Source organism: Lotus japonicus, chromosome 3 (genome assembly GCF_012489685.1).
Source record: "Lotus japonicus ecotype B-129 chromosome 3, LjGifu_v1.2".
In the NCBI taxonomy this organism is placed as follows: domain Eukaryota; kingdom Viridiplantae; phylum Streptophyta; class Magnoliopsida; order Fabales; family Fabaceae; genus Lotus; species Lotus japonicus.
In genome coordinates, this window is record NC_080043.1 from 50,614,672 (window position 1) to 50,630,461 (window position 15,790).

Below are 15,790 nucleotides of genomic sequence, written 5' to 3' on the forward strand. Positions count from 1 at the left end.
GTTCATCAAGTAAGTCTGCTGTCACTGAATCTGATGATGATTTAAATTCAATTGATGCACTCCCCATCTCTACACTTCTTAACCGCACAGCCACCCAACTCACCCCTATCCTAGAGTCTCAACCAGCTGCCCAAACCACATCTCCACCAAATTCACCAAGGTCTTCATTTTTCCAACCTTCCCAAGAAGAAGCACCTCTGTGGAATATGCTTCAGACTCCACGTCCCTCTGAACCAACCTCTCCCATTACCATTCAATACAACCCACTAACCTCTGAACCCATTATTCTTGAACCCTCTGAACCTGAACCCAAAACGTCTGATCACTCTGTCCCCAGAGCATCAGAACGTCCTGATCGTAGAACTGCTGATACAGATTCTTCCACTCCCTATACTTCTGTATCCTTTCCTACAAACGTTGCTGACTCCTCACCTTCCAACAACTCTGAGTCACTTCGTAAATTTCACGAAGTTAGGAAAGAAAAGGTGTCTCCAGAGTACTACCTCACAGTACCAAGCCCTAGGAGATACCCTGGACTTAGACTAGAACGTCTAGTTGACCCAGACTATCCCATCCAGGCCGACCCCTTGCATGAAGCAGACCCTTTAGCCCAACAAGTCCAACCAGACCAAGTTCACCAAGAGCCCATTCAACCAGAACCAGAAACCTCTGTGTCTAACCACTCTTCGGTTAGATCACCACATCCTCAGGTTGAAACCTCTGAACCAAACCTTGGAGCCTCTGAACCAAATGTCCAAACTTTTGATATTGGCTCTCCTCAAGGTGCCTCTGAGGCAAACAACAGCAACCACCTAACCTCTCCTGAAACCAACCTCTCCATTGTTCCCTACACATACCTCAGGCCAACCTCTCTCTCTGAGTGCATCAGTGTTTTTAATCATGAAGCTTCACTAATGATACGTAATGTGCAAGGTCACACTAACCTGAGTGAGAACTCTGACTTTGTTGCTGAAGAATGGAATCGTCTGAGTACTTGGTTAGTTGCTCAGGTTCCTGTTATGATGAGTCATCTCACTGCAGAAAGGGATCAGAGAATTGAGGCTGCTAGGCAGCGGTTTAACAGAAGAGTGGCTCTGCATGAACAACAGCAAAGAACTAAGTTACTTGAAACTATTGAAGAAGCCAGAAGAAAGAAAGAGCAAGCAGAAGAAGCTACACGTCAAGCGGCTGTACAAGCTGAAAATGCAAGATTAGAAGCTGAAGCTGAAGCTCTTAGATGTCAAGCTCTTGCACCAGTGGTCTTCACTCCTGCTGCTTCTGATTCCACTCAAGCTCCTCCATCTGCTCAGAATGTTCCCTCTACCTCTACACAGCCAAGTTCTTCCAGACTAGATATCATGGAACAACGTCTCAATTCTCATGAGACTCTGCTGATGGACATGAAGCAAATTCTTCAAGAACTCCTGCGTCGCTCTAACAAGCCTTAGTTTTAGGATTTCTTTCGTTTTTCTTACCTTAATTCATTTTTTATTTTCTATTTTATTTCTTTTATTTTGCATTATTTGCTATGTTTTGATTACTTGTCGTTTATCATTGCATTATTTGCAACAACATTGTGTTTGCAAAATTTTATTTTATTCATATCAATCACGCTATTACATCAGACATTTTTTCCCTAAAATCTAGAATGGAGGATCCTTCCTCATTCTTCTGCACTCTGTAACACCCCGATTTCGGTGGCGTCACTTTAGTAACCGAAAATAAACTAATGCGGAAAAACGTGAATATTTTTTTTTTGATAATAATAAAGACAAGACTGAATTAAATAAAACGCAAATGCGAAAGACAACAGAACTAATGTACAATATATAATACAGCCCCCGCTGTAAGTAACAACCTCGTCACGAGTAACCTCCAGTGACGGAAAGAAAAGTGTAACGCCCGAAGGCAATATGTACAGACTGAAAGTAAAGGTGAAGTGTCCGCAACACCATCCCTCAAAACTGAGAATCAGCTGGCCCATCGGCCTGAAACAAGACCTCCTAAGTCCAACCAACTCTCTGTGATTCCTGTAAAGAAACCACACAAAAAGCTATAGGTGGGAAACTACCCTGTCCCAAAAGAAACAAATGATGTTCAGAGCTAAGACTCTACTCCTACACTAATCCCATCTCGAGGAGCTCACACCAGCACTAAGACCTACATGCTAGCGTGATCGTCGTCCGAATTCAAAATCCAGAACGACCTAGTCTATGTACATCCTCCGTCCTCCTCTCGCTATCGCGATGCGCTCCCGTTCCAGCATCCCAACTCTAGTTCTCCCCGAAGGGTGAACCGTCGTGAACCAGTCCGCCAAAGACATCTGACAAAGGGCGTTTGTCCGCCAAAGCACACACAGAAGACGCGAGGGTCAACTCCAAAGAATTATGTAAATAATACCACCAATAGATACAGATAAGGAAATAGCCACTTAGGCTTATAGCTAGGGATAACATCCTAGGGTTGCATATTTCTCAATGAACATAAACGACAGTAAATCACAGTTAACATGCCTCAAATAGAATTAACAAGTACCAAACACACTCATCAACTATGTCAGTATGCATGTTGCATGAAATGATATGCAGGTTAACCCAGTCAACCAATATGCAATCCGGAAACGGATGGACATCAAACGGATCAATCCTAGCACAAGCCACGGTGGGACCATTTCTGCCCGCGTGTCTCTTACACCACACAAAGGTAGCCAGATCAGCCGTAACCCGTAGGTCTGCCATTTCGGTCTGCTACTAAGAGTCACCTAGCAGCGCTCTTACGCGGAAATCCCGGTCTTATAACCATTTTGGAATCCGCCGTGGTCCGGTATCTCGCCGTGTTTAAACCACTTAATGAGTGCATGCAATGCAGTGATTAGCCAAACAACGTCTCCGACCTCACTCGACACGTCGCCACGTGTTCTAGCTAAATTAATGTCTCTAAAAGCTTACCCTAAGGTAAAAGTCGATTCTGCGACAAAATACAATAATCATAAAATGAGTGCAGACACTCACGATGACTCTTCGGGTCATCAATGCTCTCACGAAGTCTCACGCTTCAGTGGAGTCTCACACATTCACAAAGTCAAACGCTTCAGTGAAGTTTCATGCTCTCACGCCTCAGTGGAGTTCCATGTTTTTCACAAGGTCTCACGCCTCAGTGAAGATCCATGCTTTCCACAAGGTCTCACGCCTCAGTGGAGTATCCCGCATTCACAAGGTCTCACGCCTCAGTGAAGCTTCTCGGCTCATCCCTTGGATGGCTAAACAAACTGCTCAACGAGTGAAGGAGTATCAACATACTCAATACTTCTCAACTCCTCAACACTTGGATCCGACAACATTTCTCGTTTTCCAAAACTAAGATTTGCATCCAAAGCTTCCTTTCGAGTCTATTATCTTTTATAGAAGATTTAGAGGTTGTTTAATGTCTTATGAGTTATCTTTTCAAAATAATATCCTTTTAGTCTTATCGCAAATCCAATCAGTTCTCGGGATCTCCTAATCCCCAAATGACTCCAGAGAATGTCTCGATCCATAAACATCCTAACAAGGCCCGAATCTCATTCATCCTATCAAGCTTTCTCAAAACTCTCAAAATAAAATCGGCATGACCTGCCCGCTATTCTCACCGTTCAGAAACTCAGATTTCATTGCATAAGTATAAATAACTCAGCACAACCAATCAACATGTTATATATCAATATATTAAGCAATAACCACATAGCACTTAGCATATAAGGCATGCACCACACATCCTAAATTACCCAATTAGCACATAGCATGTAAGTCAATCTCAAAAACATTCAGTAGATGAATCATCTACATTGTCAGCCGAAGCCTCAGAAAACATTTTCCAATCACACACAATCCAGTGCATAAACAGTAAACAATGTCGAAAGCATCGACCCTAAGCATTAACTAGAGATTCAGTGAGAAGCCCTCACCTGTAGATTCTCCAGGGTGAACTTCAAACTCTTCCTCACAAGCAAATCGTTGCTCCTCAGGAAATTCCTCAAAAGCTCCTTTAAAGCAAAATCACAGAAATACTATCAGAATCTATCGAAAACTAAGCTATCGATACTTACTAAGGTTACTCGAAGTAGTTCATACTCCGAGGTATGATAAACTAGCGCGAAAGGACAAGTTTTCGGAAAAGGAAATTTCCTCCTCCCCCCTTAATAGGTTCGGCCACTTTAGGTAATTAGGGGACTCGATTTTTCTTCGATCAAACTTGGTTCCTATGCTTTCATTAGCCGTAACTAAGGGTATTCTGAACTCGGAAAAATTATCGGATCAAAAACTGTCGCAGGGGTATTTTGGTCATGATTTTTAACTTAGGATTTTCAAAACTGAAATCCCAAAAATCAAATTTGACAGGGACGTCACCAACGAAGTTTATGACAACTAATCCTACTAGCACTAAGCTAAGGCGATAGTTTTCAGCCTAAATGTTGAAGCTTTACTCCAAAAACTCCAAAAATGGGTATTTTAGGCTAAAATTGATTCCGGCGGAATTCCGGCGACATAACGGAAAATCTAACCCGGCAGAAGTGATCTTGGGCACATAAGGAAGAGGTTTAGAATCAGAAATGAAATATTCAGGATAGTTTTGCAAAAACCCATAAACTATCAGCTCAGAAAAGTCTACAGAAAAGCTATGGAAAAAGCGATCAGAGGTAAGGATTAGCGACTATACCTCGAAACCTTGAAGCAGCAACTAACGGATCAACGATCAAGCAAGTAATGAAGAAAATTCTTCTTCCTTCTTCCTTGGTGAAGCTCGCGGCCTTGAGGAGAGAAAATGGAGGAGTTTTGTGTTTTTTTCTCACTTGTTTGCTATATATAGAAGATGGAAATTCGCGGGAAAATGAAAGTTTCGCGAATCTGATTTTTCCGGCGTCATTCTCCGTGAATTCTAAGATATGTTTTGGCGAAAGAATTCCAAAACTAAAAAGATGTCTCCTTGTATTTTTGGCAACTAATGCATAGTCGGTGCAAAACTATTTTACCCGATAAGTTGCTTTTTGCATCGAATGTCGGAATAGAAAATTTCCTTCGGAAGAAAGATTGAAATCATCAAGAGAAATGGGTGTACGCGTGTGGAATATTCATTTGAAGCTCTGAATAGAAAAAGTCTTCATTGTCGAGAAATTCTAGGGTTTTGAAATACCAGGGTTTCGGTTTCGGCAAACTTCCGATGATTGGAATCGGACGTTCGTAGATTCTAGAGTTTCGCCTCGAAACAATTGTGATATATGGAAAAAGAGAAGTTCTAACATTTCTCTGAAGATTTTTGGAATTAACTTCCATCGTGCCTAAAAGTGAAAACTAGCTATATTCTTGGGTTTCTGACCTAGGTTTAAGCGTATAACGATCGTGCTATAATTTAAATCGACTTCAATACGATCCTCAGACTTTTCCTGAACTTTCTCCTTCATACATTTATTTCATTAAATAAACTTTTGTTCAGGTTTTCCCTTCACGATACATCAAGCCTAATCGTAAATGGAAATCTCTTCCGCTTATTCTAAGCTTAAAAACTTGGGTCTTACATTACTACCCTCCAAAAAGAAAGTTTCGACCTCGAAACTTAAGGGCCAGTAAAAAGTTATGAATATTATTCCTTGATCTCTTCCTCTAACTCCCATACGGCACCATGAACTCAATCTTCTCCTTAGTCACCGTTCAAACTAAAACTCGACTTGAGTCTTAATACCTCGTGCATGACAAGACCCATCCCCTTAATCATAAATTCATCAACCACTCATAAGCTAATCATCCTCTTACTATCTAACAATCCATTATTGTTGTCTTCGTCCTCAAAACCTTCCTCACTCAAACCAATTTAAACTTACTGAAATCCCTAACACTTCGCATAAATCGAGATTTATCCTCTAGAAGATCCAATCATAACTATACCTCAAGTATTCATCTTGATACGAACACTTCCCTTTCTGTAATTTGACCATCCTCCAATCATTCCAATACTTAGTCTCTCAATCAAAACTTGACAAGACTTCATGTCTCATGCGTTCGTGGTCAAATCGATTGACTTAAAATCTAAACCTTCACTAAGTTTGGATCTCTAATATCCTTTAATTCTCCAATACTTCTTAAATGAATATTCATTTCTTATACCGACGACTCCTTCCCAAGGAAAATCAATTACTTAACACGAACTTTCCTCCCAAGTACGACTAATCCTCGACCAATTCAATTCATCTTATACATCCCCCTATCAAAGTCCACTAACTTGATATTAAATCCTCAACGATGTCGCTACGGAACTACACACTCTCGACATCATACGTATACTATCCATACGGAATCTCTCTAAGATTCATTCTTTAGCTTCTAGCTTCTTGTTAAACACATCGGTGGAAAACTACTTCCTAGGCTTAGCATGTTATCCTAAACCTCGTGTAACTTCTATAGCTAAAATACGAGCTACGGTCAAATAAGGTATTAATAGGCATAATAACTATAAGGTCAAAGCTTAGACAGTATAAGTAAGTTAGGTGTGTTTGCACGCGCTACGAGAGTAATGAAACATATTATACTAGATTGAAAAAGAATGGTTAGAAGGTTACCATCGTTCTGGCGCTCTCCGCTGACAAACCCCTCAGCTCTCTCACCGTCCATGGTGTAAACTCTTGCTTTAGCAGCAGGACGCTTTCCACGAGCAGTGTTCACGGTTGACTCCGTCTTGGGTGCTCTGCACTGATCGGCAGTGTGCCCCATTTTGTTACAATTAAAGCACTTGGGCCTCTTGTCGGGACAAGCATTAGCATAATGCCCCGACTCCCCACATCTGAAACAGGTCATCTCCTTCTTCAAAGTCTGCTCTCCGGGACCTCCAGCAATACCCGTCATGGGTCTGTAAGATCCTGAAGCAAATCCTCTTCCAGCAGGACGCTGATATGGCCCCCTGCTCTGAAATTTCTCTCTGCTCTGAAAATTTTGAGAGCCCAATCTCATCGACCCTCCAGTTCCAGCCCGGTTCATTCTCCGGTTCTTCATCAGTTCCACTTCCGTGGCTTTCTCAACCAACGACTGGAATCGCATGATTCCCAGCGGCCTCACTGAGTCCTCAATATCAGGCCTCAGTCCATTTACAAAGCGCTTGCACATGTAGCGCTCATCAACATGATCGTTGAAGAATTGAAAATGCTTCGCCAAAGACTCCAGCTTCGAAGCAAATTCCGGTACAGACATACCTCCTTGACGGAGTGTCAGAAACTGTGCCTCCCTCTCATCCCGGGCACTTGTTGGAAAATACTTCTCCAAGAATGCGGTCCAGAAAGAGTTCCAGTTGACCTCTTCATGGTTAGCTTCCATGATCCCCCTGGTGCCTCTCCACCAGTACTCAGCATCACCCAGCAGTAGGTAAGTTGCCATGCCCACCTTGGCACCCTCCACCGTCTGCAATACGCCAAATATCTTCTCGACCTCCTGGATCCAGAGATCCGCTTTGTCCGGGTCAGTACCACCAGAGAACTTTGGTGGATCTTGTATCCTGAATTCATTGAGTCCCTTGTTTTGGTCGAGAGTTACCTCTCTCTGACGTTGATGCTGTTCACGTGCCTCCTCAGCAGCACGCCTCATAGCATTATCGTTCGCCTGCGCGGTCACAGCTTGGGCCATAGTGGCCATCATCTCAGCTAATTGGTTAGTGTTCACCATGTTCTGTTAAGTTAAGCAAACGGTTAGTACTCATCATAAGATAGCATCTAGTATAACTATACAATATGATTAAGCGATAACTTCAATCAATTCTAAGCGAAAAAATCGCTTGCAGACAATCAATTTTCACTCTTTGCAGAGTCAAGCACAGAAAACCTATTCCCCAACAACTCCCGAAAGACTCGACCGTGCTCTGATACCACAGTGTAACACCCCGATTTCGGTGGCGTCACTTTAGTAACCGAAAATAAACTAATGCGGAAAAACGTGAATATTTTTTTTTGATAATAATAAAGACAAGACTGAATTAAATAAAACGCAAATGCGAAAGACAACAGAACTAATGTACAATATATAATACAGCCCCCGCTGTAAGTAACAACCTCGTCACGAGTAACCTCCAGTGACGGAAAGAAAAGTGTAGCGCCCGAAGGCAATATGTACAGACTGAAAGTAAAGGTGAAGTGTCCGCAACACCATCCCTCAAAACTGAGAATCAGCTGGCCCATCGGCCTGAAACAAGACCTCCTAAGTCCAACCAACTCTCTGTGATTCCTGTAAAGAAACCACACAAAAAGCTATAGGTGGGAAACTACCCTGTCCCAAAAGAACCAAATGATGTTCAGAGTTAAGACTCTACTCCTACACTAATCCCATCTCGAGGAGCTCACACCAGCACTAAGACCTACATGCTAGCGTGATCGTCGTCCGAATTCAAAATCCAGAACGACCTAGTCTATGTACATCCTCCGTCCTCCGCTCGCTATCGCGATGCGCTCCCGTTCCAGCATCCCAACTCTAGTTCTCCCCGAAGGGTGAACCGTCGTGAACCAGTCCGCCAAAGACATCTGACAAAGGGCGTTTGTCCGCCAAAGCACACACAGAAGACGCGAGGGTCAACTCCAAAGAATTATGTAAATAATACCACCAATAGATACAGATAAGGAAATAGCCACTTAGGCTTATAGCTAGGGATAACATCCTAGGGTTGCATATTTCTCAATGAACATAAACGACAGTAAATCACAGTTAACATGCCTCAAATAGAATTAACAAGTACCAAACACACTCATCAACTATGTCAGTATGCATGTTGCATGAAATGATATGCAGGTTAACCCAGTCAACCAATATGCAATCCGGAAACGGATGGACATCAAACGGATCAATCCTAGCACCAGCCACGGTGGGACCATTTCTGCCCGCGTGTCTCTTACACCACACAAAGGTAGCCAGATCAGCCGTAACCCGTAGGTCTGCCATTTCGGTCTGCTACTAAGAGTCACCTAGCAGCGCTCTTACGCGGAAATCCCGGTCTTATAACCATTTTGGAATCCGCCGTGGTCCGGTATCTCGCCGTGTTTAAACCACTTAATGAGTGCATGCAATGCAGTGATTAGCCAAACAACGTCTCCGACCTCACTCGACACGTCGCCACGTGTTCTAGCTAAATTAATGTCTCTAAAAGCTTACCCTAAGGTAAAAGTCGATTCTGCGACAAAATACAATAATCATAAAATGAGTGCAGACACTCACGATGACTCTTCGGGTCATCAATGCTCTCACGAAGTCTCACGCTTCAGTGGAGTCTCACACATTCACAAAGTCTCACGCTTCAGTGAAGTTTCATGCTCTCACGCCTCAGTGGAGTTCCATGTTTTTCACAAGGTCTCACGCCTCAGTGAAGATCCATGCTTTCCACAAGGTCTCACGCCTCAGTGGAGTATCCCGCATTCACAAGGTCTCACGCCTCAGTGAAGCTTCTCGGCTCATCCCTTGGATGGCTAAACAAACTGCTCAACGAGCGAAGGAGTATCAACATACTCAATACTTCTCAACTCCTCAACACTTGGATCCGACGACATTTCTCGTTTTCCAAAACTAAGATTTGCATCCAAAGCTTCCTTTCGAGTCTATTATCTTTTATAGAAGATTTAGAGGTTGTTTAATGTCTTATGAGTTTTCTTTTCAAAATAATATCCTTTTAGTCTTATCGCAAATCCTATCAGTTCTCGGGATCTCCTAATCCCCAAATGACTCCAGAGAATGTCTCGATCCATAAACATCCTAACAAGGCCCGAATCTCATTCGTCCTATCAAGCTTTCTCAAAACTCTCAAAATAAAATCGGCATGACCTGCCCACTATTCTCACCGTTCAGAAACTCAGATTTCATTGCATAAGTATAAATAACTCAGCACAACCAATCAACATGTTATATATCAATATATTAAGCAATAACCACATAGCACTTAGCATATAAGGCATGCACCACACATCTAAATTACCCAATTAGCACATAGCATGTAAGTCAATCTCAAAAACATTCAGTAGATGAATCATCTACATTGTCAGCCGAAGCCTCAGAAAACATTTTCCAATCACACACAATCCAGTGCATAAACAGTAAACAATGTCGAAAGCATCGACCCTAAGCATTAACTAGAGATTCAGTGAGAAGCCCTCACCTGTAGATTCTCCAGGGTGAACTTCAAACTCTTCCTCACAAGCAAATCGTTGCTCCTCAGGAAATTCCTCAAAAGCTCCTTTAAAGCAAAATCACAGAAATACTATCAGAATCTATCGAAAACTAAGCTATCGATACTTACTAAGGTTACTCGAAGTAGTTCATACTCCGAGGTATGATAAACTAGCGCGAAAGGACAAGTTTTCGGAAAAGGAAATTTCCTCCTCCCCCCTTAATAGGTTCGGCCACTTTAGGTAATTAGGGGACTCGATTTTTCTTCGATCAAACTTGGTTCCTATGCTTTCATAAGTCGTAACTAAGGGTATTCTGAACTCGGAAAAATTATCGGATCAAAAACTATCGCAGGGGTATTTTGGTCATGATTTTTAACTTAGGATTTTCAAAACTGAAATCCCAAAAATCAAATTTGACAGGGACGTCACCAACGACGTTTATGACAACTAATCCTACTAGCACTAAGCTAAGGCGATAGTTTTCAGCCTAAAGGTTGAAGCTTTACTCCAAAAACTCCAAAAATGGGTATTTTAGGCTAAAATAGATTCCGGCGGAATTCCGGCGACATAACGGAAAATCTAACCCGGCAGAAGTGATCTTGGGCACATAAGGAAGAGGTTTAGAATCAGAAATGAAATATTCAGGATAGTTTTGCAAAAACCCATAAACTATCAGCTCAGAAAAGTCTACAGAAAAGCTATGGAAAAAGCGATCAGAGGTAAGGATTAGCGACTATACCTCGAAACCTTGAAGCAGCAACTAACGGATCAACGATCAAGCAAGTAATGAAGAAAATTCTTCTTCCTTCTTCCTTGGTGAAGCTCGCGGCCTTGAGGAGAGAAAATGGAGGAGTTTTGTGTTTTTTTCTCACTTGTTTGCTATATATAGAAGATGGAAATTCGTGGGAAAATGAAAGTTTCGCGATTCTGATTTTTCCGGCGTCATTCTCCGTGAATTCTAAGATATGTTTTGGCGAAAGATTCCAAAACTAAAAAGATGTCTCCTTGTATTTTTGGCAACTAATGCATAGTCGGTGTAAAACTATTTTACCCGATAAGTTGCTTTTTGCATCGAATGTCGGAATAGAAAATTTCCTTCGGAAGAAAGATTGAAATCATCAAGAGAAATGGGTGTACGCGTGTGGAATATTCATTTGAAGCTCTGAATAGAAAAAGTCTTCATTGTCGAGAAATTCTAGAGTTTTTAAATACCAGGGTTTCGGTTTCGGCAAACTTCCGATGATTGGAATCGGACGTTCGTAGATTCTAGCGTTTCGCCTCGAAACGATTGTGATATATGGAAAAAGAGAAGTTCTAACATTTCTCTGAAGATTTTTGGAATTAACTTCCATCGTGCCTAAAAGTGAAAACTAGCTATCCTATCTCGAGGAGCTCACACCAGCACTAAGACCTACATGCTAGCGTGATCGTCGTCCGAATTCAAAATCCAGAACGACCTAGTCTATGTACATCCTCCGTCCTCCGCTCGCTATCGCGATGCGCTCCCGTTCCAGCATCCCAACTCTAGTTCTCCCCGAAGGGTGAACCGTCGTGAACCAGTCCGCCAAAGACATCTGACAAAGGGCGTTTGTCCGCCAAAGCACACACAGAAGACGCGAGGGTCAACTCCAATTAAATGTGGGTGTTTATTGTTTAGAGTTTAGAGTAGGAGAAAAGGAAAAAGAGGTCAACGTAAAGCTTTTGAGAGGACATAAATTTAAAATCGATGTTATTAATCCATTGTATGTGATATGAGTTCGTAGAGCTCAACTAAAACTTGCTACAAATGGAGAATTGTAAAAAAATTAATACAGTAGAACCAAAGGAGAATGAGGCCTACATAAAGCTTTTGAGTGGAGAAATTCCTCTCTAATGACAAAAAATGTCTTGTTGTACCACAATAAGTTTAAGCTCATGATATGCGTCCACCGAATGTGATGCAAGTTTGTAAGCTCAATTAAATGTGGGTGTTTAGGGTTTAGGACATAAAGCTTTTGAGATGACATAAATTTATGTCCTCTCAAAGGCTTTACGTTGACCTGTTTTTCCTTTTCTCCTACTCTAAACCCTTAACCCTAAACACCAACATTTAGTTGAGCTCTACGAACTTGCATGACATTCGGTGGAGGAATATCATGAGCTTAAACGTATTGTGGTACCACAAGACACTTTTTGTCATTAGAGAGGAATTTCTCCACTCAAAAGCTTTATGTTGGCCTCATTCACCTTTGGTTCTATTGTACTTATTTCGTTACAATTCTCCGTTTGTAGTAAGTTTTAGTTGAGCTCTACGAACTAATACGAGATACAATGGATTAATAACATCCATTTTAAATTTATGTCCTCTCAAAAGCTTTACGTTGACCTCTTTTTCCTTTTCTCCTACTCTAAACTCTAAACCCTTAACACCCACATTTAGTTGAGCTCTACGAACTTGCATCACATTTGGTGGACGCATATCATGAGCTTAAACTTATTGTCGTACAACAAGACACTTTTTGTCATTAGAGAGGAATTTCTCCACTCAAAAGCTATATGTTGGCCTCATTCTCCTTTTGTTCTACTGTATTTATTTTGTTACAATTCTCCATTTGTAGTAAGTATTAGTTGAGCTCTACGAACTCATATCACATGCAATGGATTAATAACATCGATTTTAAATTTATGTCCTCTCAAAGGCTTTACGTTGACCTGTTTTTCCTTTTCTCCTACTCTAAACCCTTAACCCTAAACACCAACATTTAGTTGAGCTCTACGAACTTGCATGACATTCGGTGGAGGAATATCATGAGCTTAAACGTATTGTGGTACCACAAGACACTTTTTGTCATTAGAGAGGAATTTCTCCACTCAAAAGCTTTATGTTGGCCTCATTCACCTTTGGTTCTATTGTACTTATTTCGTTACAATTCTCCGTTTGTAGTAAGTTTTAGTTGAGCTCTACGAACTAATACGAGATACAATGGATTAATAACATCCATTTTAAATTTATGTCCTCTCAAAAGCTTTACGTTGACCTCTTTTTCCTTTTCTCCTACTCTAAACTCTAAACCCTTAACACCCACATTTAGTTGAGCTCTACGAACTTGCATCACATTTGGTGGACACATATCATGAGCTTAAACTTATTGTCGTACAACAAGACACTTTTTGTCATTAGAGAGGAATTTCTCCACTCAAAAGCTATATGTTGGCCTCATTCTCCTTTTGTTCTACTGTATTTATTTTGTTACAATTCTCCATTTGTAGTAAGTATTAGTTGAGCTCTACGAACTCATATCACATGCAATGGATTAATAACATCGATTTTAAATTTATGTCCTCTCAAAGGCTTTACGTTGACCTGTTTTTCCTTTTCTCCTACTCTAAACCCTTAACCCTAAACACCAACATTTAGTTGAGCTCTACGAACTTGCATGACATTCGGTGGAGGAATATCATGAGCTTAAACGTATTGTGGTACCACAAGACACTTTTTGTCATTAGAGAGGAATTTCTCCACTCAAAAGCTTTATGTTGGCCTCATTCACCTTTGGTTCTATTGTACTTATTTCGTTACAATTCTCCGTTTGTAGTAAGTTTTAGTTGAGCTCTACGAACTAATACGAGATACAATGGATTAATAACATCCATTTTAAATTTATGTCCTCTCAAAAGCTTTACGTTGACCTCTTTTTCCTTTTCTCCTACTCTAAACTCTAAACCCTTAACACCCACATTTAGTTGAGCTCTACGAACTTGCATCACATTTGGTGGACGCATATCATGAGCTTAAACTTATTGTCGTACAACAAGACACTTTTTGTCATTAGAGAGGAATTTCTCCACTCAAAAGCTATATGTTGGCCTCATTCTCCTTTTGTTCTACTGTATTTATTTTGTTACAATTCTCCATTTGTAGTAAGTATTAGTTGAGCTCTACGAACTCATATCACATGCAATGGATTAATAACATCGATTTTAAATTTATGTCCTCTCAAAGGCTTTACGTTGACCTGTTTTTCCTTTTCTCCTACTCTAAACCCTTAACCCTAAACACCAACATTTAGTTGAGCTCTACGAACTTGCATGACATTCGGTGGAGGAATATCATGAGCTTAAACGTATTGTGGTACCACAAGACACTTTTTGTCATTAGAGAGGAATTTCTCCACTCAAAAGCTTTATGTTGGCCTCATTCACCTTTGGTTCTATTGTACTTATTTCGTTACAATTCTCCGTTTGTAGTAAGTTTTAGTTGAGCTCTACGAACTAATACGAGATACAATGGATTAATAACATCCATTTTAAATTTATGTCCTCTCAAAAGCTTTACGTTGACCTGTTTTTCCTTTTCTCCTACTCTAAACTCTAAACCCTTAACACCCACATTTAGTTGAGCTCTACGAACTTGCATCACATTTGGTGGACGCATATCATGAGCTTAAACTTATTGTCGTACAACAAGACACTTTTTGTCATTAGAGAGGAATTTCTCCACTCAAAAGCTATATGTTGGCCTCATTCTCCTTTTGTTCTACTGTATTTATTTTGTTACAATTCTCCATTTGTAGTAAGTATTAGTTGAGCTCTACGAACTCATATCACATGCAATGGATTAATAACATCGATTTTAAATTTATGTCCTCTCAAAGGCTTTACGTTGACCTGTTTTTCCTTTTCTCCTACTCTAAACCCTTAACCCTAAACACCAACATTTAGTTGAGCTCTACGAACTTGCATGACATTCGGTGGAGGAATATCATGAGCTTAAACGTATTGTGGTACCACAAGACACTTTTTGTCATTAGAGAGGAATTTCTCCACTCAAAAGCTTTATGTTGGCCTCATTCACCTTTGGTTCTATTGTACTTATTTCGTTACAATTCTCCGTTTGTAGTAAGTTTTAGTTGAGCTCTACGAACTAATACGAGATACAATGGATTAATAACATCCATTTTAAATTTATGTCCTCTCAAAAGCTTTACGTTGACCTCTTTTTCCTTTTCTCCTACTCTAAACTCTAAACCCTTAACACCCACATTTAGTTGAGCTCTACGAACTTGCATCACATTTGGTGGACGCATATCATGAGCTTAAACTTATTGTCGTACAACAAGACACTTTTTGTCATTAGAGAGGAATTTCTCCACTCAAAAGCTATATGTTGGCCTCATTCTCCTTTTGTTCTACTGTATTTATTTTGTTACAATTCTCCATTTGTAGTAAGTATTAGTTGAGCTCTACGAACTCATATCACATGCAATGGATTAATAACATCGATTTTAAATTTATGTCCTCTCAAAGGCTTTACGTTGACCTGTTTTTCCTTTTCTCCTACTCTAAACCCTTAACCCTAAACACCAACATTTAGTTGAGCTCTACGAACTTGCATGACATTCGGTGGAGGAATATCATGAGCTTAAACGTATTGTGGTACCACAAGACACTTTTTGTCATTAGAGAGGAATTTCTCCACTCAAAAGCTTTATGTTGGCCTCATTCACCTTTGGTTCTATTGTACTTATTTCGTTACAATTCTCCGTTTGTAGTAAGTTTTAGTTGAGCTCTACGAACTAATACGAGATACAATGGATTAATAACATCCATTTTAAATTTATGTCCTCTCAAAAGCTTTACGTTGACCTC